This window comes from Panthera uncia, chromosome B1 (genome assembly GCF_023721935.1).
Source record: "Panthera uncia isolate 11264 chromosome B1, Puncia_PCG_1.0, whole genome shotgun sequence".
NCBI lineage: Eukaryota > Metazoa > Chordata > Mammalia > Carnivora > Felidae > Panthera > Panthera uncia.
In genome coordinates this window covers 44,321,094-44,345,799 of record NC_064811.1, presented here as the reverse complement: position 1 = coordinate 44,345,799, position 24,706 = coordinate 44,321,094, and the positions used below count along the sequence as shown (strand labels likewise).

General features: G+C 43.2%; 1 protein-coding gene across 1 annotated transcript in view; it reads left to right on the top strand.

The window, feature by feature from the left end:
- Positions 1-20,595: 20,595 nt before the first annotated feature.
- HOPX (HOP homeobox) overlaps positions 20,596-24,706 on the top strand; it is a 30,846-nt gene continuing 26,735 nt past the window's right edge. The window contains exon 1 of the mRNA XM_049630525.1: positions 20,596-20,920. The gene's annotated coding sequence lies outside the window, so the exon portion shown is untranslated. The remainder of the gene's footprint in view (positions 20,921-24,706) is intronic.

The following is a 24,706-nucleotide window of genomic DNA, read 5'->3' as shown; positions in this document are numbered from 1 at the left end:
GTAAAGAAGAAATGTTATCTTCCCTACAGTAGTAAATTAATAAAATAGAATATTAGACATGTAACATGTTTGGGGAAATAGAAAGCAAGGGGGGCCCAGGAGTGCTGGCGTGAGGCACTGCAACTTTATATAGAGGGTCAGGGAAGGCTCATTAAGAAGGGGGAAATTTGAGCAAAGACTGAAGCAGGTGAGGGAGAAAGGCTTGCAGATATTTAGGGCAAAAGCAAATGGCAAAGCACTGGGGGTTGAGTGTGCCTGGAGGGTTCAGAGCAACAAAGATCAGGTCTAGGATTAGCCAAAGGCGAGGCGTACAAACGCAGGGTTGGATCCTGCCTTTCTTCCAAAGTTTTGTCTTTTTCTTTTGTATTAATGATGATATGTCATTAAAATATTATTTATCTTGATTACTGAATGTTTTGGCATCTCAAGGTCCATGTCTCACAAGTTTCACTCTGGTCCAGGCCCTGGAGTTGATGGAGGGGGTGAGGGGAGCCAAGGGGAGAGTAGTAGGAAATGACATCAGAGAGAAAGGGAGATGGGGATTCTGAGCAGTTTGGCTTTTACACTGTGGGGTGGGAAGTTGCTGCCAAAACAAATTACCACAAATGTAGTACCTTAAAAAACATAAATTTGTGTCTCACAGTTCTATATAGATCAGAAGTCCAACACAATATAGCTCTGCTATCATCAGAGCTGTATTCCTTACCGGAAACTCCTGGGGGGAAGAATCTGTTTCCCTGCTCATTGGGTTTGCCAGCAGAATTCAGTTCCATGCAGTTGTACGACTGAGGTCCTCTGCTCTTTGCTGTGGGCTTGTGGCCCCTTCCTGCATTTTCAAAGCCAGTAGTAGAGGGTCAAGTCCTCAACAGCAGATCTCTCACTCTTCTGCTTGCCTCTTCTGCTTTATGTGATTAGATTGGGCCCACCTGGTAATCCAGGACCACCTCCACACCCACACCCTAAGCATAGCTTCCAAGTCCCTTTTGCCAAGCAAGATAACACACTCACAGGTTCTGGGGATTAGGACATGGCCATCTTTGGGGGGCCATCCTTCTGCCATCACGGAGGCTTTGGTTAATGGAGTAATGATCCCTCTAGTTGCTCTTTTGAAAACAGTTGGGGAAGGGGGAGGGACAGGGAGGATCAGAAAAGAGATAGGGAAACTGGTAAAGCGGCTCAAGCAGTAGTAATTCAGAGGAGATGTGATGGTGGCTTCGATAATGTGATGGTAGGTCTTGTAGGTCAAGTTGGCTAGGCTACTGTCAGCAGCTATTCAATCAAACACTGATCTGGGTGTTGCTGTAAAGATATTTTGTAGATGTGATTAAGGTCCCTAGAGGGTTGACTTTAAGTAAGTGAAATTATGGTAGATTCAGGTGGGCCTGATTCTATCAGTTAAAAGCCTTCTGAGCAGACCTGAGGGTTCCCGGATGAGGAAGCAGATCTGCCTGTGGATAGCAGCTTCATCTCCTGCCTCAGCATTTCCGCTTGCCTTTCCTAAGGACCCCCTCCCGCCCTAGGGACTTCAGACTCACCTAACCAGCGCACAATTGTGAAAGCCAATTCTTTGCAATGAATCTCTTAATAAGCATCTGCCACTGGTTGTTTCTCTTATTGAACCACATATATGTATAGATACTGACTTAATTTTATAGTTTAGATTGTTATTGATATAGATACTGATTGATATAGATATTAAACAAATTTTGAACGTGAAGCCAACAGGATGTAGCAGCAGACTGGAAGTAGGATGGGAGAAAGAGAGGGATCAGGGATGATTCCAAAGTTTTCTTCCTGAGCTGCTAGAAGGATGGCTCACTTGTCTCCTTCTAAGATAGGGAATTGCTCTACCATGAAAGCCACTCGAAGAGCACATTCAGTTTCCCCTGCAAGGAAGCCCCTTTCAGAGACAGGGTGTACACAGGCAGGAATGGGTGGGTGAGTCTGGCCAGCCCTGAGGTAGGCAGGCTCCAGTCCAAAGGGGGAAATAGAGAATAAAGTCACCACTGTGTTCATGCCACTCATCCAGGATATTGCGGCTTTCCATTGCATTCTGGAAGAGCAGGTCTCTTTACTGTTCTCTACTCTGAACCCCACCTCCCCTGCTGGTCTGTGCTCTGTGGGAACCAGTTAGCTGAACCCTGAGCCAATAACAAGCAAGGAGAGCTGAATAGAGACTTTATGAATAAATGTTGCTCTGTGGTCTTCTTTTTTCCTTGTGAAGGAACAGGGTGTGCTTGAAAATAAAAAAAAATGAGTTTTTTTGTTTTTTGTTTTTTGTTTGTTTGTTTTGTAGTAATCTTCCTGGAAGGCAGAAAAGAAAAAGAAAAAAAGAAAGAAAGAACAGCATAGATTTGTCACTTGGTACTGCTCTGGTTAGCACAATGGTTGGGCCCCAGGCCCCTCTCTAGGCCTCCCAACCTGGCACTGAATACAATTGAAGAAATCAAAGGAACTTTTCCAAGAGTCTGGCAGCTCAGACAGATACTGAGATGGCAGAGCTGTGTGGTACCAGGCCACACACAGAGGCCTCCATTTCCTCCTACCTTCTGGAACGCAGCAACCAGAGCTCAACAAGCCTGCAGTCCTGTTCAGGGAAACCTCACCTGGGCATCAACTGTTCACAGAGAATCTGAACCACCACCCCAAGGAGACAGGGTGGGTCAGTTTCTAGCCTAGTCATTGCCAATATAAATGTTTGAGGGGCTCTCTGATAAATAAATCAATAGAACATCTTGAATCTGAAGGGGGCCAAACATTGTGTTTCTTTAGTCTCCTACAAAAGGTAAAAGATTTCATGTCAGGAAGTACTTTGGTATGCCAACAAGTTTCCAGAGCCTCTTCCTCCTTCTCCTTCAATTCCGTATTGGACCACCAGTTAGATGTCAGAAACTGATCCTTCGCCCCAAAGAAGGATCAGGTGTTTGTTGTTCCTTCAAAAGCCAAGTTTTCAAGTTTCTGGTGGACTTCACAGGATTTCTCTCCTCCTGAATCACTCCTGGCTGTGGTAAACCTGGGTGAAGTCCTTATCACTCCAAACCTATACTGCAAAAAAAGTGAAATATTTTTGTCTCATCTCCCCCCTGCCCTTGATCTCTACAGGAAGAGGATAAAGGCGCAAGGAGTCAGGTTTGGAGTAAAAACATGCACCACACAAGATATTTGTGAGGATTAAATAACTTGGGCCCAAGTATTTTGGAAGCTGCCAAGGGCTCTACAGATTAGATATACAGAAGTATTGGCTGAAAGCCGACCTCCATTGACAAGCATAATGTAGATGTAAGAAGCTGAAACAGACTCTGTGTCCCTGGTGGGTGGTAGCCAGACAAGGGATGTACAATCATGGGTTGATGGGGAAAAAGTCTCCCAAGAGAAAAAGACAAAATGAGATTCTTGGTCCAGCAAAAAAAAAAAAAAAAAAAAAAAAAGGCTCAAGAAGGGAAGAAATGGCAGGTAAAAAAGTAAAAATGATAGTGATATAAGAGCATCAGCGGGGGGGAGGGGGGTTCCTATTTCTATTCACTAGAGCTATAGATCTATGAGGGACATGTTCAGTGCTAAGGGCACACCCCAGAGGCCTGTGGGAAAATCAACCCCAAGGAGTCCTTGCCACCTCTGTCTCAGTGCATGTGGTCAAGTACATCCAGAGCATGGGATTTGGGGAGTGAAGGGAATTTGGGCTTCTCCATAGTGTTTCCAGACAAGATATTTGTTACTTTCTGCTAGTCAAACTTCTTTTCTGATGATCTTGTGGTATGCATGCTAAAAGAGGATTGAGCTGTCCCACATTTCAGCTATTCCCAGAAATGCTTGGCAAAGGAAAATGTAGGTGAAAGTGTGACAGCAAAATGCTTTGGAAACCTATGGAAGGGCACATTGCTGGGGGGATGAAAGCAAAGCTAATATAAACTGATCAATGACTTGCTGTGGGCCAGGCACTGTTCTAAGTATTTTCTATGTGTTAGCTCATTTGATCCAGTTCTATGAGGCAGGATGATTATTTTTCCCATTTAATGGATGACATAACTGAGGCATGGAAAAGTTAATTTGACAAAGGTCACAGAGGTAAAGCCAGGTTTCAAATGCAGATTACCTAACTTCATAATCTTCCATAAAGTGGAGATAGTATATTTTCCTAGCCTGTCTCCAGTTAAAAAATGGGGAAATAACATGCTAGCAAGGGTGAGATATATTTGTTTTGACTAGGATAACCTATAGAGATAGAGCATTACAGCTTTGAATGTTAAAATGTTTTTGGCCACTGCATCAGTAAGGATGCTTTTTTGCTACAAGTAACAGAATATCTAACCATAATTAATTAAACAATAAAGACATTTATTACTTCATATGTCAATAAGTTGGATTCAGTCCATTTTTTTAAGATTTTTTTTTAGATTTTTTATATTTATTTTTTTTAAGATTTGTTTTTTTAAGTCCATTTTTTTAAGATTTATTTTTTTAGAGAGGGAGAGAGCATATGAGTAGGGGAGGTGTGTGGGGGGGGGGAAAGAGAGAGACAGAGAGACAGAGAGACAGAGAGACAGAGAGAGAGAGAGAAACCCAAGCAGGCTCCATGCTCAGTGCAGAGCCCGATGCTGGGCTTGATCCCACAACACTGAGATCATGACTTAGCAGAAATCAAGACTTGGGTGTTCAACTGACTGAGCCCCCCAAGCACTCCAGACTCAGTCTAATTTTAAAAGGTTGGATCAATGATGTCATCAGGATCAAGATATTTTCCATCTCTTGAGTTTGCCTTCCTTAGTATTTTAACCCTGTCTACCTCACACTAATAAGATGGCTGTAGTAGTTGACACCCCGTGTTAACAAGATTATATTCAGTGGAGAAGGAATTTCCTATCAGACCCTTAGCAGGCTATACAGGTCAATTAGACTAAATTAGGTCTCATATCTATGCTGTAGCTACAGGGAATTTGAGAATGTGAGTAGCTGGAACTCACAGCTCTGTTGAAAGGACAAACTCTTCCAACAAGCAAGAGGGAGGTGGGATGAGGTGGTGTTGAGCCACTGATTTGGGAACCTACCTAGTCTTTTTATGTTTTATTTTTCTTCATTTCTTAGCTGTAAATGCATAAAGGACAAATCAAGGTCATGACTTAAAGCAAATTACTAAATCGTAACAAAAAAAAAAAAAAAAAAAAAAAAACCACACAGAGCCAGCTCCAGACATGTTTCTGGCTTGAGGCTGGACTCAGGATCTACATAGCTCGAAACATCCATGTGATTCTCTGAAGAGACTTTGCTAACAGTGAAATTGCACCTGCCCCAGCATCCCCCAGGTGTTATGGGTGGTGTCAGCCTAGGATCCCTGAGTTTAGTCCTAGCCTTCCTCCTCCCCACCTTTTTAGAAAGAATCCGTATCTGTTTCTCTTTCTTTATTCTTCAGTGTCATATCCTGCTTCTTCTAAAAAGAAAGCTGACCAATGTGAGAAAGACTTAAATTGGGTCATTCCCTCCTAATAGAATTTTTTGAATACTAGAAATAAAGTTCCTAAGGGCCACCAGAGAGAAGCACTTCTAATTCCAGCACCAGAATAACAGGAATTGTACCTGTTAGAATTAGGTTCTGTTGCAACAGGGACATTAAACATGGCTTAGGAGCACCTGGTGTGGCTCAAATGGTTAAGCATCCGACTCTTAATTTTGGCTTAGATAATGATCTCATGGTTTGTGATTTCAAGTCCTGTGCCCTGCTTTGTGCTGACAGTGCAGAGCCTGCTTGGGATTCTCTCTCCCCCTCTCTCTCTGCCCCTTCCCCACTCTCGCTCTCTCTCTCTCTTAAAATAAATAAAAATAAATAAAAAATAAATAAACATGGCTTAAACATTACTGGAGTGTATTTCTCTCTCATGGAAATACAGTTCAGGGCTGCTCAGCAGGCTCCATAGCTAGGGCATGATCTATTACCTCATAGGGGGCCCATACATATTAAAGAAGGCCATTTATTTGGAGTCTAGCACATTATAACTCTTTTGGTTCAATAATGAAAGTAATAATAAATAATATTAGTTGAGCTTTATCTATGTGTCAGGCCCTGGATAAGGGCTCTTGAAATATCAACTCATTTAATTTTCACAATAGTTCTAGGAGGAAGGGACAGTCATTGTCCTTATTTCATAGATGGGGACATTGAGAGATTAGGGGTCTTGGCAATGATTGCCTAGTTAGGTAGTTAGTGCAGAGCTGTGATTCAAACCCAGCCCAAAGGCCTAACCACCAGACTCTACCATCATCACCTCCCTGTCAAAACCCTCCCATCATTCATCTCCTTCACTCCCTTCACTGTGAGATGGTCACAAGGTAGCTGGGAAAACAGAGCATGTATCACCAAAGAGCAAATTTGTAATGTAAAGCGATGGGGTCTAGGTGTCAAATGAGAGGTGTAAGATAAAAGAGAACATCAACTTCCCTGGAGTGGGCACAGAAGGTGTCACACTGGAGAGGGTGTCCAAGTTGGGTTATGATGGACACACAGGATTTAGAAGAGTAGAGGAGGATGTGCCAGGCATGAGGAATGGAGTGGGTAAGGCTTGGAGGTGGGAAAGGAAATAGCATGATAAAGGAATAATAAGAAAACAATCTTGGCTAAATCATAGGATTCTTACAGAGGAATCCTGAGAAAGCACTTTGGAAATGAAGATTAGAATTAGGTTAAGAAGGAATTTGAACTTCCTTCTGAATAGCTGAACTATAGTCGGCAGACACTGGGTAGTCACAGGGGATGTGTGGGGAAGGAGGGGGCTGAACGGTGAAATCGTGTGATGGAAGCAGTTTCTTTAGGAATAATGTGGTGATTGTGGGAGGGGTGACTTACAGACTCGGAGGCTGGGACTCTAGTTAAGAAGCTTTTGAAATGATCTAGACATGAGGTAATGAGAACTTGAAATGGAGTGTTAGCACAAGGCATGGATGGAACAGCAGGGATGTGAGAGATACCACTGGAGCAGAATTGAGGGGCTTGGTGACTAGGTCTGAGAGCCAGGGAATGGGAGGGGTCAGGGATGTCTGTCAAAGCTGGGGTGATGGGAGAACATTGCTGTAAATCGAAGCTCTGGGACTTCTAGTCAGAGAGAACTCCATTTGCTATCCATCCTTTGCAAGATCTCTGTATCCACTGAGCATCTCCATGGAGTTGGTATTCACCAAAGCTACCTGGCCCAGACAGCCATCTTCTTTTTCTTCTTTGCTGCCAAGTGTTACTTCCATCAGGGAAGACTCTAGGTCAGAAGAGAAAGCATAGACTTTGGGTCAAAGAGCTAGGAATTTAAATCTGCTGTATCCATCACCAGCATGGTAACATTAAGCACATTTCTCAGTACTTTGAGATTCAGTTCTCTTTTTAAATTAAAATTTTTTTTAAGTTTATTTAGTTATTTTGAGAGAAAGAGAGAAAGTACACACACATGAGTGGGGGAGGGGCAGAGAGCCAGGGAGAGAGATTCCCAAGCAAGATACACACCTGCAGCACGGAGCCCGATGCAGGGCTCGAACTTACAAACTGTGAGATCATGACCTGAGCCGAATTCAAGAGTCAAACATTTAACTGATTGAGCCGCCCAGGTGCCCAGATTCAGTTCTCTTTAAAATAGGTATGAAAATACCTATTTGATGGGGGTACTGGGGGGATAAGATAATAAACACAAAGCATTTAGTACTGCGCCTGGCTCATAGTAGGTGCTTAGTAATATGGCTAATGTGTTGAGCTTACTATGGACACCCTTCTAACTGCTTGAGTTACATTCACTATTCATTCCTCACAACAATCCTATGAGAGAGATACCACGATTACCTCCAACTCATGGATGAGGAAATGAGGTATGAAGAAGATGCAGAACTTGCTAACGTCCCAGGGACAATATAAGGCTAAACCAGAGCTTGAACCCAAGCAGTCCAGCTTCAGAATCTGTATTCTTCACCACTACCTGGCCCTTAAAAGAATATTGTTTGCAAACAATTAATGCAAAGCTATTGCATACACTGAAAGGATGCAAGAGTAGCAAAAACAGCCCCTGTAAGGGGAATATAAAACTACATAGCCAGAACGGCTAGACTACCAATATGAGAGAATGGCTACTGGTCATAGCTTGAAGTTGGTCCTTTAGAGCCCCTTTGGTAGCTAGATCCTGGAGAAGGTGAATGAGGGAGAGGTCCCAGAGGGAAGTGCAGAGTTCAGTGCCTGCGGTAGGTCCTCAGGAGGTTCAGGGCAGTGACTTTAAACAATTCATACAGAGATTTCAGTATCTTAATTTCCAGTATGGCAGTATAGTGTGTCCCAGAAAAATATCAGAACTGGTTATCTTTTACCAGTGTTTTCTAGTCAACCTGTGGGCAAACATGCTGATTTCTTTTCTTTTCTTTAAAAAATTTTTTTTAATGTTTATTTATTTTTGAGAGAGACAAAGAGACAGAGTGAGTGGGGGAGGAGCAGAGAGAGAGGAAGACACAGAGTTCGAAGCAGGCTCCAGGCTCCGAGCTGTCAGCACAGAGCCTGACATGGGGCTCCAACCCATGAGATCATGACCTGAGCCAAAGTCAGGACGCTTAACTGACTGAACCACCCAGGTGCCCCCACACTGATTTCTTTTAAATGTTTATTTTTGAGAAAGAGAGAGAGGCAGAGTGGGAGTGGGCAAGTGACTGAGCCACCCAGGTGTCCCCAAACACACTGATTTTTAAAAAATGTTTATTTATTTATTTTGAGAGAGAGAGAGAGAGAGAGAGAGAGAGAGAATGTAGGGGAGGGAAAGAGAGAGAGAGGCAGAGAGAATTCCAAGCAGGCTCAAACCCACAAACTGTGAGATTATGACCTGAGCCAAGCCACCCAGGTACCCCAAAACACACTGATTTTTAAGGAAATTCTCAGTGTTGAATATTATACTGACTTTTAAATGTATTTTATTTGTTATTACTACCATGTTTACATTATTTTCAAAAAAAGATTTGAAGTACCTCATAGTAAAAAACTCTTTAAAAAATCATTACAATATGTATAAATAATAAACATTGTGAATGTAGAAGTTTTATACCTGAAAATCTAAACTAAGATGAAATGAGAAATAGGATGCATTTCCTAGTATTGATTATGAAAATAGACCTAAATGCTTAGATCCTTGTGCTTAGAATTCAGGTGTGCAGGACCAGCATGGCATTTGGTATGAAGATGGGAAGCCTCAACTTCTATTCTTGCTTAGGAAGAGGCCCACGTCATATACTATTCCACCTGAGTATCCCATAATCAAGGCAAAACATATCTTAGTAGCTATACTTCTACCAAGTAAACAGGCAATCACAGCTTTGAAATGAAAGACTTAAAAAAAAGGGGGGGGGGGGAAGGGTATGCTTGGTACCTTGGGAGAGGAGAATGTGATTTGGATTTGCTTTTTGCTTCAATGGCCTGCCTAAGAGCAAAATGCTAGTCTGGGCGGGGTCTTGAATTATCTTAAATAAGCTAATTTGCATGCCATTGATTTCCCTTCACTCAGATATAGGACCAGCCGATGATCTGCAATCTTCTTTCGTCAGAGAACTCTGGAAATACTAGAGGACATTATGGTGGTTACCAGTCTTCCTGGGGAGGCAGCCATATAAGAGGTCTGGGATTCTGTCCTGCAGCACCTTCCTAGAATTTGGGAAAGTCCTCAAAGTTTGCTGTTATGGTTTGTTGGCTTAAGACTAGACCAAAGAATTTCAGAGGCTTGTTTCCAATAGAGCCTCTGATCAAGAAGATTACAGTTTTCTAAGACTAGAAAGAACACCTTCCATACCATTTTTATTATTGATATATATCCTGAATCTCCCTGATCTCACCACCCAGCAGGCACAAAAGAGATTGCATTGAGATGCCCACCTGCTGACTGGGGCTTCATATCCCAAAGGTCCCCCTTATGATTTCTGAGACTCTCCACAGGGTATCCTTGTGTCTGCTAACTCCTGCCTCACCTGATGCTCCTCCAGTGACTTCAGAGCAAAGGGGAAAGAGGGCATTTGATTTCTGGGAAGAGGTGAAAGGGATGTGGTCATGAAAATCTGTCCCTCGGTTTTCACAAAACAAAGTTTTAGTTCATGAAATGGCAGACATTTGGGTCCAGTCCTGATTCGTTATACTGCCTTGCACAGGTCACCTTTTCTTTTTGTTTCAAATTCCTTTACTAAAAATGGAAACAATCCTCACATCTCACAAAGATGTTGTGGGAACTGGCTGTTTAATGATTGGATGGTATTTTGAAAACATCAAGTACAAGATAAGTGCTAGGTCAAGAAAGCCAAAGACATGTGGCTTCTCTAATGAGGTAGCGGGATGTGCCTGTCTTTCTTTTTGCTTTAAACATCCAAAGGAAATACATTTTTAAATGTCTGCACAATACTGACAGAGAACAATCTCAAATTCCCCAAGTCAATAAATTGCTCTTTGAGCCTCCTTAAATGAACTAAGTTGCTGCATAGGTGAGGCCCAGGCTCCAAGGAGAATAAAGTTTTGAAAAATCCTATGCAATTTGAAGTTATATAACAAGTGGCATTAGGATTAGAGAAAATTTGGGAGGGAATGAGACTTCATAACCAACATCTGATCATGACATTTAAATTTATTTATTTATTTATTTAATGACATTTTAATAAAAGACACATTTAATCCTAAAATACTCTAATGGCATTAATAGCTTTAATGGAAACCTTTACTTAAAATTTGAAGAAGGTGTTTAGGAGATAGGAGAGAATGGCAAGGGCCATGGAAAGGAGAAGCTAGATATAAAGTTTGAAAATTGTACCTGTGATTGGGTTCTACTCTCCAATTGATACTATTAGAAAACATATCAAAAGAAGCTCCTCCCTTCAAAAAATAAGAGACATGCTGTGGGTTGAATTGCTCCCCCAAATTCATGTTGAAGTCCTAACCCCAGTACCTCAGCAGGTAACCTTATTTGGAAATAAGGTCATTGTAGATATAATTAGTTAAGATGAAGCCACACTACAGTAGGGTGAGCCCCTAATCCAATAGGACTGGTGTCCTTATAAAAAGAGGAAATTTGGGGGCACCTGGGTGGCTCAGTCAGTTAAGCATCTGACTCTTGATTTCAGCTCAGGTCATGATCTCACAGTTGTGGGATTGAGCCCCATGTCAGGCTTCATGTTGAATGTAGAGCCTTCTTGGGATTCTGGGTCTCCCTTTCTCTCTGCCTCTCCCCAACTCACACTGTTTCTCTTGCTCTCTCTCTCTGAAAATAAATAAATGAATAAACAAACAAACAAACAAATAAATAAACAAACATTTTTTTAAAGGGAAATTTGGACAGAGACATATGCATCAGAGAGAATACCATGTGAAGATGAAGGCAGAGATGGGAGAGGTGCTTCTATGAGGCAAGGAACACCAGTGAGTTCTAGCAAACCACCAGAAGCTAAGGGAGAGGCATGAAACAGTTATTCTCTTAGAGTCCTCAGGAAGAATCAACCCTACTGACACCATTATCTGAAACTTCTAGCCTCCAGAACTGGAAGACAACAAATTTCTGTTGTGTAAGCTCCCTAGTTTATGGTATTTTGTTATGGTGCCCCCCCCCCGAAAACTAGTACATCATTACACCCAGTTGTTTGACCCTATAGAATCAGAAGTAATGTGGAGAAGAAGGGGTTGAAGGTAGTTAACACTATGTTCTTCAGTATATATTTCACTAATTAAGAGATTTATTGAGTTAACATTATTTTCTTAAAATATAAAAATTTAAAGATTATGATCATCAGTTATTCATATCTTATGGCATGTTGTATTTTTCAAAGATGGCCACAATATCCCCCATCCCACATTGCTCTTCTGGAACCTTGCCATTTCTCCATTAAGAATTAAGAATTCTCCACTAATTCCCCTTGAGTCTAGGTGGGTTTGTGACTCACTTGGAACCAACAGAATGTGGTAGGAGTGATGCTACATGACTTCTAAGGCCATGTCATAAAAGTTGATGCTGGGGTGCCTGAGTGGCTCAATCGGTTGAGCGTCCGACTTCAGCTCGGGTCATGATCTCACGGTCCGTGAGATCAAGCCCCACGTCGGGCTCTGTGCTGACAGCTCAGGGCCTGGAGCCTGCTTCAGATTCTATGTCTCCCTCTCTCTCTCTGCCCCTCCCCTGATCATGCTCTGTCTCAAAAATAAATAAAAACATTAAAAAAAATTAAAAAAAAATAAAAAATAAAAAAATAAAAGTTGATGCTGCTGCCTTAGGGGCTGAACTACTTGCACTGAAGAACTTAGCTGCCCGGAGGCTGCCATGTTGTGAGGAAGCTTAACCACTGCTTGTGGAGAGCCTGCATGGAGAGACCCTGAGACTACTGAGAGAGATACTCAGCAAGATTGTAGCTTCTCCCAACTCCTCTGCTATTCAAGCTCCAGCCACTGTCTGACTGCAACCATGTAAAGGACCTCAGGCCAGAATCTCCCCACTGAGCCCTCCCTGAATTCCTGACCATGGAAACTGGAAGAGGTAATAAAATGATAATGGTTAATTTAAGTCACTAAGCTTTGGAGTGACTTATTATGCAGCAATGGTTTAACAGTCATACCTTAATGCATTATTCAGATAATCAAATTTCTTGACTTTTGAATTAACTGTTTCAGAATTTAATTTTCTTTAAGGGTTAGAAAACGCAGGAGAAAAGACAGCTTGGTAACCTAGAACCATCTAGTTGGCAGGTTTCCCCAGAGTCTGGTGGGCAGTTTTGTGAAAGCCGGCAGTATTGCTGTCCTTGGCATTCTGCCCCTCATTAATTTAGAATGTAAATATGAAGGTGGTATCATAGAATTTGAAGCCAGTGATCACACTAATGTTTATGTAAGTCAGTAAATTCCTGATCGGAGAGTCCTTTTTTCCTCTCCTCCCAAACATGTCCTAATTATGCAAAATTGTGCCATCAACTGCCTTGGACATGAACTAGTTAGTTATCACTGGTGCCAGAGTCTGGCATGTTGAATTTTCCAACTTCTGCAAACTTCTAGTTTCAACCAGAATCTGGCACTAATTCTAAATGAATCTGACTTCATTTGTAGTGGGGTGGGAGGGCCGGGATGGTAAAGATGTTTGCACTTTGAATAATCTCCAGCTTTTGGCATTTTCCTAATAAGAGCCCCCTCCTGTCCTTAGTGCTGACATAGCTCTGCTCAACTATGAAGGACCATTTTCCCCAGTCATTTCCTTCTGTTCAGAAAAATACTGGATCCTTTTGACACCTTCATGTTCCAAACACTCCCTATCAGCCTGCAGCTTGTTTTCTATGGTGTCTTTGATTAAAGCCTTCTTCTATCAGGGCATTTGAATAAATAATTCCCTTGCCTCTCTTTGTTATCAGAGTTCTTACTTGCTGCTTCTGGTCTCCAAGACAGCCTTCAGGCTTTACTGCCAGGGAATAAGATGCCTGTGAAATTCACTCTTCGGCTGCAAAATGCCTTGCAAGGAAGTCTTTTGAAAATATTAACTTCTTTTCCTTTTTCAGCCCTGAAAGAGTAGTTACTGGGAAATAGTCACTCAGAAAATGGCTATTAGTTAAGAATCTCTGTACACAATAGCTGAGGGGTAACAAGGAAGCTGAAAAGAAAAGGCTTCATAATCCCTTATTTGTGACTCCTAAGTGGTAGCTGCTAAAAGTGACTTCTGCAAGTAGGCAGCTGCCTCTGCCATTTACACTTAATCAGATAATCACAGAGCTAGCTAGAAGAGGCCTTAATCCAGCCTTCTGCATTAGCTGGGATTTCTGCATTAGCTAAAGCCTGCAAGGCTTTCTGGATTGTTACAGAATCCTCAAGTGTTGTGCTCACACCTTCACTTGGAAAAGTCAAAACACACTGGGGAGAGGAGACATCTACTCCTTGGAACAGAGACAGAAACACATTACTTTTGTCACCTAATCCTCTCTTTTCTTCCTGAACAATCTTTGAGTGGGTATCAATCCTACTCCTCAAATATTGCACGAGGTTGTGATCATTATTTTCATTTCATGTATGAGGAAACTAAGGTTTAAAGAGGTTAAATTACTGGCAACGATGTGAGAAAACTAGGATAGGTTGACAAACCATCCTTGTTTGCCCAGGACTGGGGGTTTTCCGGGACATGGGACTTCCAGTGCTAAACCAGGACAGTTCTAGGAAAAACAGGAAAGTTGGTCACCATAGGCTGAGCTAGACCCACACTGTCTCCAGAGCCTTCCCTCTGAACCCTAGTACCACCCTAAATTCTTCTCAGACTGAGATTTGGCCTTGGGACAAATGGGGAATCTACTGGCAGCACCATGAAAAATGCAGAGTTTATTTCCCTTTGAGTCAGAGAACAAAGTCATCGGTATTGATGTGAAATGTTGGGGTTTGGGAGCTAACGGTCAAAGAATTCTTCAGTACAAAAAAGTGGTTTTATTAAAGCACAGAGACAGGACCTGTGGGCAGAAAGAGCTGCACTGGGGTTGTGAGCAGTGACTGATTACGTAAGGTTTGCTATCCTATGAAGAGGGGGATGGTGTTAGGGCCCCAGGGAATTGAATGTATAGGTTTCTGGAGGTCTGGCTCTTGATAAGATTGCTTTTTTTTCCTTCTAAGTCATTAAGACAGTTGCAAACTGATAGAGATTCATGTCCCACATGACTGTGATGTCTATTGGTTGACCATTTGTTTTTCCCTTTCCTTTTTTCTTGGGCAGCCAGGAGTGCCTGAGGAATGTCACACATACCCCCATGGGAGGCTGAGGGGTGTTGCAGGATGTTAGCTTGTGCTTTACCCTCAGCTTGCCTTTTGCTCCCTCATCAGTGTCATCTTTGGGAAATCAACTCAGGAAACCAGGCCCTCTTGCAGGTCACTCAGAACCCACTGGACAGACTAGTCCAGGAGCTGACTCTCCAGAGAGGTAAAAGTCAGATTTAAGAGTGCACATCACCATTTATGTAATTCACCACATCAGAAGCCATTTTACAAGTGGCCTTAAATCATTGCCCACTGCCCTGCCAGGGCCTCATTATGGAAACCTCAGAGAAGGCCATGGAGGAGGGAGGAGCATTGCTGAAATGTGCAGAGTAGAACTGGGCTGAATTCGTGAACAATGTCAGACTATAGCATAATTTTGCCAAAAGCAGAAATCAATACCTTTTGACATTTTTTTTCAGGGATGATATACATACAGTTCCTTCCTCCCTCCCTCCCTCCCTTCTTCACCCACCTGCCTAACCCCATCTCCCAAATCTCCCCTACCTCGGGGCTTTCTCTTTGAGAATGACTCCCTGGACTGCATTGGAAAACCAAACACATGCTTGAAGCATTGTAGCTGGAACTGAGTTCTGGTTGTTCCCGTGATACACACACACACACACACACACACACACACAGTGCCAGATGATACCCTCTAATTGCTGGATCCCAGCAGGTTTGGGGAGGCCCAGGTTGTTGAGGAGGAGGACTAGGGAGTCTCTGAATGTTAGTGAGTGGAGTATTTCAGTGTCCTAACAGTTTCTCAGGTTTTACCTATCCACTGATGCTTTCCTTTATTTCTCTCAGCCCTAAGTGGTGGGAGCCATCCTTCCCTGTGGCTGCTAGGGGTCCCTCCTCTCCACCCAGTGGCCCCTGACTGTCTCCCCTTGGAGGGCAGAAGATTAAAACAGAAAGGACCTCAGAGGGATCATCTAGTTCGACTCCCTCCTCACACAGACAAGGGCTGAGGCATGGAGAGGAGATGAGAGCTTCTGGAGTCACATGCCGAGTCCACTCTGGCACCTCTGAGGTGGAGAGGAGGGTGCAGGAAGGAAAAGGTCTGTAGCTGCTAATCAAACCTCTTCTCTCCCTTCTTCAGCTAATCCACAATGTTAGCCCAAAGTATTTTTCAAACCCTTACTCCACTGTGTCAAACATGAATTTTTGGTTGTTTTTTGGTTTGTCCTCAAGCTCTATATTTTTGTTACCTCCCCTTTCTCCTTTCTTCCTCCTCTTTGTTTCCAGGTAAAATCATTCACAGAAGTCAAGTATCTCACATAGATGGAACTTGGCATGGGGGTACCCATGGGGAGGTGGGACCTACTCTTCCCCTCCTGCTTAGGGCTTCACCCTGAGAAGTGGCCACAAAGGTCTTGCTGTGCGGTGCTTGGTAGCATGGACTATGCCTGTGTTTGATGCCCAGTCAGGCAAGTTTTTACCGACTGATTTTGTTTTTTTTTTTTACCCTAGCTCCCCACCCGCTGCTTTCTAAAAGCACAAGGCCCATCCCTGAAACTTCATGGGCGTGGGGACTCTCTTTCCTCACTCTGTGTGTTAGGGGATGACAATCAGGCTGAGGTGGCCCCAACCTGCAATACCTTCCTGTCACTCACAGAAGAGCTGCCTCCTAGGTGAGGCCCCACCCCCACCCCTCTTGAGAATGTCACCCCACAGCTCCTGCTGGCAGCAGTGAGTCCTAATGCTGAGGGAAAGGAGCTGAGGTAGAGGCGTTCAGAGCTTTGGTGGGTGAGGACTGATGCCCCCTCCCCCTCCTTCCATAGACGGTCAATGCTCCCCATTACAAGGGCCTTCCCCTCCTCTGACCAATAGCATAAATGGGGTTTCTAGGGGAAACAGTGCTTGTGACCTCCCTGTTCATTAGACTCTGGGTGAAACAAATTCGAGTGAAAAAAAGTTGTGATTTTCAAATCAAAGAGCAAAGGTGACATGGACCACACCAGTCGAAACAGCCTTCCCCAGGCACCTTCTGCAGTGGGTGCTGTGAATGGGCCACAGCATCCTAAGTCCTAGCCATCCACTGACTTGGGACTCCACAAGGACAACAGGTGGATTAGGTAAGATGATGGAACCCACACTTGGAATGAAATACCTACAGCTCACTGAAAGAGTGACGTAATCATGATCAGTCTACAGCAAACTATAAAGACTACAGAGTGTGGTTGTGCTAGAACTCCCAGTCCCTCCTCACCAGGGAACTTGTGAAACCTGTCAGGAGCAGCCAAGGGAAACATCTCCTACCTAGGTTAGCCGACATCCTTTTCTGCATCCAAGTTATCTGTCCTTGCTGATCCTCTGCTACTTCCCCTATTTGCCTCCCAGCTAGGCTAGGCCCAGGAAGGGGCTGGGAGTCGGCACTTCCACACCATCTGCACATGGGATGAGATTCTCAGTCTCTCTGTCTGCAAGTTCACACCTTGGGGGCAGAACTTTCAGCAGGTATGCTTCTATGCTCTGGTTACCCCTCTTCCTAACTTGTTTCTGTACAAGTCAGATTTGGCCCTTGGGAGGTTTATATCCCTTATGACAAATTTTCTTAAATGTCTTTGGTAGTTTTCTATTCCCCAGGGAATTGCTTTTCTCTCCCTCTACCATTGTATGCCCCTCAGTCATCAAATGGCTCTGTGAACTTTGGTGATCTGTGGTTTTGAGCAGGAAAAGAGTAGTTGCCTCACTGTCCAGGTATCACTGCCTTCTATGTAGCTCTTCCAAACACTCCTGTTTGCTGTAGCACTTGGGGGTTTAGGTTCACTATTTTGTGCCTACCATGTGTAGGCCTTACAAATGACTTGGGCTTCATAGTGTAACCATTACCATTTATTAAGCATATACTATGTTCTAGGCATTATGCTAAGTGCTCTACATGTAATATCTCTAGTCCTTATGGCAAACCTACGAGTTAAGCATCATCATTCCTATTTTATAGATGAGGAAACTGAGTCTGAGAGAAGTTTTATAACTTGCTCTGGCTCATAGAGATGGTAAGTAGCAGAGGTGGGACTGGAATCTAAGCCTGCATGATTCAGAAGACCATCCTCTTTCCTTTCCACCATTCTTCCAGTCACTCAACAAACACTTATGGAGCACCTACCATTTCCCATACATTATTCTTTTCTTGGAGCTTAACATCTAGCTCACGGCATCCTCTATCCTAATTCTCTTGATCTGTGACAATGGACACAAGAGTTCCTGAAGCCCACCAAGGAAAACGTCTAGAACAGTGAAGAGCAGGAAAACAAAATTATCCACATGCAGGTGTCAATTTGAAGTTTGCTAATCACCAGGAGAGAGAGAAATAAAAACTATGTGAGAATTGCAATATCAGCCATATGTTTCTAGTTTACAAACCTGAAGCAGTAGCTGGAGCTCCCAGGCAGAGATAGATGCAAACGTGTGGAAATCCCACAGAAATATAATAGACAAGAAGAGGAACAGGAAATGAATCTTAAACCCTCATAGACTGTGTGGCAACCTTTTTATGATGCGTTGCAGTATTAGACTCAATGTTTCTAAGAAATCAACAACATCATCAATCCCATCTGACATGGGAGAAGAGGCTGCTAGATTATATGCAATTCCTTGGTTATGGAGAAAATCAGTGGTGACACAGACTGATAATCTAACCCTGCAGACAAAAAATCACTGTGACCAGCTACTTCCCTTATTTGGGGTTGTTGAAATAGCTTCAATTTTGCTAAGAGTCAAAGTTAGCTTTTCTCATTAAAGAAAAAAAAAAGCACACAGAGATAGAGAACCAACAGAATGAAGCACAATTGCCACAGCCAGGACTGGCACCCACGCACCAATGCAGTTCAGCTTATCAGACTTTCAAGGATTTCTTAGACTGGCAGTATTGTTCGTAGCACTGTTCTACTTCTACCCTGTTAACTGCATCCTGATTTTGTTCAGATACCAGGAATTTTTCTGGAAAAGGTAGGTCCTTCCCTGGGGCCCATAAAATGAACAACGGTCAGCCTGATTCATTTCCTCTTTGCAGATGATGGATTTAGCCCATGTAGTGGACATTTGACCCAGTTCTCCACAAGGAGACATAACTGGAAGTCTGCTAATGGCTTCTGGAAAGATTTTTCTCTTTAACAAACATAGAGGGCTACTAAGGAGAAAGCTCATTTCCCTTCCTACCTGTCTTTGATTTTTTTTTTTTTCATTTAATGATGTGATACACCAAGCTGCTGTATCAACCATGCCACCATGGTGGGAGGCAATGCTCTCACACTGAAGACTACAAAATGAAATACAGAAAAAGCCTGGGTTCTTGGTGACCTCACTGCACCACTGAGCAACCTGAAACCACATACCTGCAGAGTTCTTAGTGATGTAAAAACTGCCCTATGGTTTCTGCCACTTTAAGTTTCATCTCCATGATACACTGGATAAAGAGGAATAGCTTAAAGCCAACACATTATGCAAGAGCAAAAGAAAAATGTGTGGCTCAAGATGAGACTGCCAATTCCAGAACTTCTGTCTTTTGGGTGGCACAGCCTTCAAAAGAATTTAGAAACTAAGCAAACAGCACAGATCTGTTGAGCACCTACTATGTACCAGACACAGTGCTGGGTGTTGGGGTTCAAGAGTGGGCAAGACAGGCAAGGTCATTGAGGTCATGGAAATCACATTCTGGAAGATTAATGATAAACAAATAATAAGGGTAGTTGCAAACATTCTGAAGCAACTTTCTAAATATTGATGCAAATCAGCCCCAAGTGTAAACCCGGACACCATCATCATTATCATCATTGTCACTGTCATAATAATTTGTGCCAGGCTCTATGGGTGTCAAAAGATGAACAAGAGATAAACACTGCATTCAAGAAATCTGGGAGGCAAGAATCCAGATTTGGCCATAGAACAGTCAAAAGTTAGGCAATGAATTAGGCAGGAAACAAAAGAATTCTTCCGGTAACCAGGGTTAGGATAGGCTAGGCCCCCTGTCTCCACTATTCTCCCACACATGTTTTATCACCATTACCCCCTTTTTCAAGAGAGAAAGAAATTTTCTTAATGATTGCTGTTCTTCTTTCACATTCAGCTGCTGTTCCCAAGAGAATCAAGTAGGCTTTTTCTTTCTCCAGTGAAGTGAAGAAGATAGGCTGTGTAAATCTGGATGGCACTTATAGTCTGTGCTACATACCAGCAAATACACACAGATACTCCCATAAATGATCTCACCAAACCCTGTCTCCTTTCCTTCATCCTCTCAAAATCATACCCACCTAATGTGTTTAGCATGCTGCAATTGACTATTAACTGCCATATCTAGCTATAAAAATACAGGTAAACATCAACTAACCAGGTCCCCACACCCACACACATACCCTCACCTTCAGAAACATTTCCACTGATGGTCACACGAACCACTGCACACTCTCTCCCATTTGGAGTGCATCTTCCCACAGGCTTGTTCACACACTGGCTTTTTATTTGAGCTCTCATGGGGAATCTTTCAACTCTTAGATAGGAATTTCATTAACAAAGGAAGGGGAGGGGAAGTCAGGAGGAAAGTACAGATGCAGAAGAAAGAAATCAAAATAGTTTCTGAAGGAGACCTAAAATCGTATCATCCCAGGCTGAACCTCCCCTATAACTGTTCTTTATTTGTGCATTCTGTGCCTGGAGACAAAACACAACAAAACAACTTTTCATCGATTGGGCAATTGTCCAAGCTCTTAGCTTGGCATCCAGCCCACAGAGCTGTGAAATCAACCTCACCAAGTCTATGGTTTAAAATGAGGCAACATCTAACTGGAAGCCCATTCAAAATAAGGAACTTGGTGCAGGGGTTCAGGGTCCTTTGTTGCTTCCTTCCTCTCTCAGCAGCATCTCCCATCTAATCTTGGTTGAAGAGTCTTACTTGGCTAAGAAAGAGATCAGGCACAAGAAGGTGGTGCTGAGAAAGTTCCATGAAAACTCAGAAGTCACCGCCTGCATATCAAACTTGAATAACCAGGAGAGATGTAACTTCGGCATACTTTCAGCTGCCTTCCTCCTGCCCACACCGCAGGTTTTTCAGGTCCTTGCTTGAGCGTGCACTCACAGGCGTAAATAAACGTGCTATCAACAGCCTGCGTCAGCCAACCCAGCTATTTAAGCGGGCTGGCATCAGCAAACTCAGCTTCCAAATCCAGGGCTTGTCTTTGCCACTGCCACGTAAGTAACTTTCAGAGGTTTGCCTTTATTGCAGAGGAATGAGATTGTGTAGAAACTGGACTGAAATGTTATAGTTCCCATAGTCACTATTCTGCTGGGGAAGCATAGAGGTGAAAGGGAGAATAAAAGTTAAGAGTTAGTCCCAAGCAGGAAGCCAGAGAACATTGCTGGGTGTAGTGTATCAGACCCTTGCAAACATGCAAGGGGTTGAGGTGGACTTGGAGCAAGGTAGAGTCCATTTTGGCCTTTTGGCCAGAAGGTAAGATGTTTTTCTTGCTCTCTCCTATCTCTGGAAGCCACTTGGAAACCACTGTTTGTGTGACTGTGCCAGATACATAGGGATTTATCATTTAGAAGCTGATGTTGCTATTATTCATCTCAGTCTAAAATCAGACACAGTATTATTAAAATTTTTTTGTGTGTTTTATATAGTGGGATAAGAGGGGCTATCTCTGGATTAAGTAGAGGTGGCTCAATTGTGAATTTGCAGTGCTATTTCTTGTTAGATCCGGTTCTTATAATACTAATTTACAACAATGCAAACACTGATCTTGCTTAAGGTAAAAAGGAATCCCATGCTCTGGGTTTTGAGGAAATATAGGTTTGTGATATTTGAGCACAATGGGTATCCAGGTATTCGGGGAATGTGCTAAACAAAGGGGAATAAGAATCATTGACTAAAGAGGCACAACACTCCACATGACTTAGGTGAGAAGGTCTTAAAGAGAAGGGCCAGGCAAAAAGTTCCTGTGGAGCCACACTGCCACTCAACAGGCCTATAGGATCTTTAGCAAAGGAGGGAGAGTATAATCAGAGCAGGCAGAGAACAAAACAAAGGAGAGGGGCTAGGGAGGAGAGGGGACAGACAGTAGAGGAGTTACGATTAGACATCATATTTGTAAAATATATATAGGATTATAATAGAACTAAAGCATGACATAAATTCTATAGTTCCTCCTTTTGGGTCAAGAATCTGGCGGGGCACCTGGGTGGCACAGTCAGTTGGGTGTCCAATTTCAGGTGATCTTGGGATCATGATCTCGGGGTAGTGAGATCGAGACCCAAGTCAAGCTCCACTCTCTTTCTGCCCCTCCCCACCCCCGTCTCTCTCTCTCTTTCTCTTCTCTGAAAAAAAAAAAAAATCTAGTGATTAAGAATCGGTGAAAGCCAAGGACCTTGCCCAGGTAGTTGCCCCTGCCTCAACACATACCTTGACACACAACACTCATTTTCTGGAGCCCTAGAACGCCATGCACCCCAAATGAATGCATTTAAGCTAATGCATTATTTTTACACTGAGCTGAAGCTGCTGAGTAGGAACCTACAGAGAAGCAGCAGGGGGTTGGACACCAAACTGAAGCTCACTTCTAAGGTCATAAAGGTCTGATTCCCATCAAGCAAATAATGGCTAAAGGGTTTCTTGGGGCAAAGATAAGGTGGGGTCCTGGAGGAAGAGAAAAGAAATAAAAGGTGGATCCTGTTCTCAAAAAGCTTGATATCTGAAGTATAAGGACATAATAAGAAGCCAGGCGAGGGGCGCCTGGGTGGCTCTGTTGGTTGAGCGTCCGACTTCCGCTCAGGTCACGATCTCACAATTTGTGGGTTTGAGCCCGGTGTCAGGCTCTGTGCTTACAGTTCAGAGCCTGGAGCCTGCTTCGGATTCTGTGTCTCCTTCTCTCTCTGCCCCTCACCCACTTGTGCTCAGTCTCTCTCTATCTAAAATATAAAAAAAAATATTTTTAAAAAAGAAGCCAAGCAAAAAATAGTACATATTGTATGATTCCACTGGTATGAAATGATAGAAAATGCAAACTATAGTAACAGAAAGCAGATCAGTGGTTACCTGGGGAAGAGGATGGGAGAGAAAAGGGGTAAGAGGATCACCAAGGGGTATGGAAAACTTTGGGGGTGATGGGTATGTTCACTATTGTGATTGTGGTAACCATTACTTACATGTGAAAATATATCAGATCGTATATTTTAGACACATGCAGTATTATATGCCATTATACCCCAACAAACAATACTTTAATAATATATCATTTCTATATGATTAAAGGTATTTCTAAAAATTAGCCCATGTAACATACTGAAAATTAAAAAAAAAATATGTCTGGGAAAAAATTAATTCAATAAATACAATGGAGGACAAGACCATCAGGATTTCGGACTTTTATAGAACCTGGAAGGTTCCAGAGATCATTTAACTCAGCAATTGCAGACCTGGAAAACTGTTTTTAAAAATACTCAGGACTGGCCACACCCCAACCAATTAAGTAAGGATTCCTGGGTGCGCAGTCCTGGCATTGTTTTTTAAAGTGATTCTAATGTGCAGCCAGGAATGAGAAGCAGTCAAATCCAAACTCCTCCCTGACACAGGAGTACAGAGAAGCCCAGAGAGAGGGTGGGTTTGCCCCTGACCACACAGCCACTGGGTCCCAGAACCCAGGGAGGACAGCAACAGGATCTCAACGCTACTGGGTCCTCAAAACCACATTTTCAGCTCAAGCTAGGATAGGGCATCCCGTGCATTTCAAGCAAATTCTTGGCATCCAGACACGCTCAGGGCCGACAGCAAGAAGAATTACTCAGAACCTCAAAGGTGCATTATTTAAGGACTGTGCTAACACGTGAGAAGGGATGTTTCAAAACGAAAGCTTCCTTTTGTTCCCTCAAAAATATCTGGTATAAGCCAGATAATACTGAAAGAATCTCAGCCGATGGCACCAGGCGCTCTGTGGAGGACAGGGGCAAGTTGTTACTTTAGGAACTGGCACAGTTCTCAGCGTTGGGACGAGTCTATCTGGCACTACAGGGGCTCTTCATTGTGGTTTCCAGGTTGGCCCCAGGCAGAAGCATGAGTGGGTGAAGTTTGTCTTCGTGGCTACTGCTGTTCTGTCTGTCTCTCACCTTGGCTCCTGTGTGGGTGCAGGGGTGCCCATGGGACCACACATCTCACCTGCTCTGCCTGGGCCAGCTAGCCAGGTTTTAGGTGGTTTCTCAGCTCCCTTCTCATCCAAACATGTCTGATTTCCAGGGTCTCATCCCCTCGGGGCTTTGCTTATCCATCTCTGGAAAACTAATTAAAGTTATGATGTTAATACACAATAATTGTTTTAATGAGTTATGTCCTCCCCACCCCCCAGTATATTAACTAGATTCTAGCAAGATAACATATCTGGGAATTCTTTGAAATGTTATATAAATATAACTACCATTTGGGGCAATCAGGAGAATCAAAGTTTTAGGCGAAATATACAATCCCTAAAAATTTCCAAGCAACCTGATGGGGGAAGATATACCAAGATTGGTTTGCCGTAGAATTCCTCAAATCACATCCCTTAGGGAATTCCCTACAGACTGTGGGGCCTCACAGAATGCTTTTCCTGAATTTGTCTATTCTTTGTTCACTGCATTTTGTGCTCATTGGAGATGGCAGCATTTATCTTTCTGGGAAACAGAGAGCCACCTTAAAGACACTACAGTGGAGATAAAATGTCAAGAAATTCTGCTCACAGGGCTTTATAATTATTACGTAGTTCCTCTTCTGCATGGAAGGCTGGCACTGGCAGAGCAGCTTGCCTAGCCTTAGGGACAAGGGCCTCCTTCCTTGGGGACTCAGTACTGCAGCCTGAGGCAAGAGGAGCCCTCAGTTCCTGTAACTCTGGGTCCTCCATAGCCCTTTCTTCCATTAGGAAAGCTGAAATTAGAAAGCTCTTGCTGGCAAGTGGCAGCTGCATGTGGTACGTCTTGTCCCTAAAGAGGGGTGTGGCCAGGTATGTAATT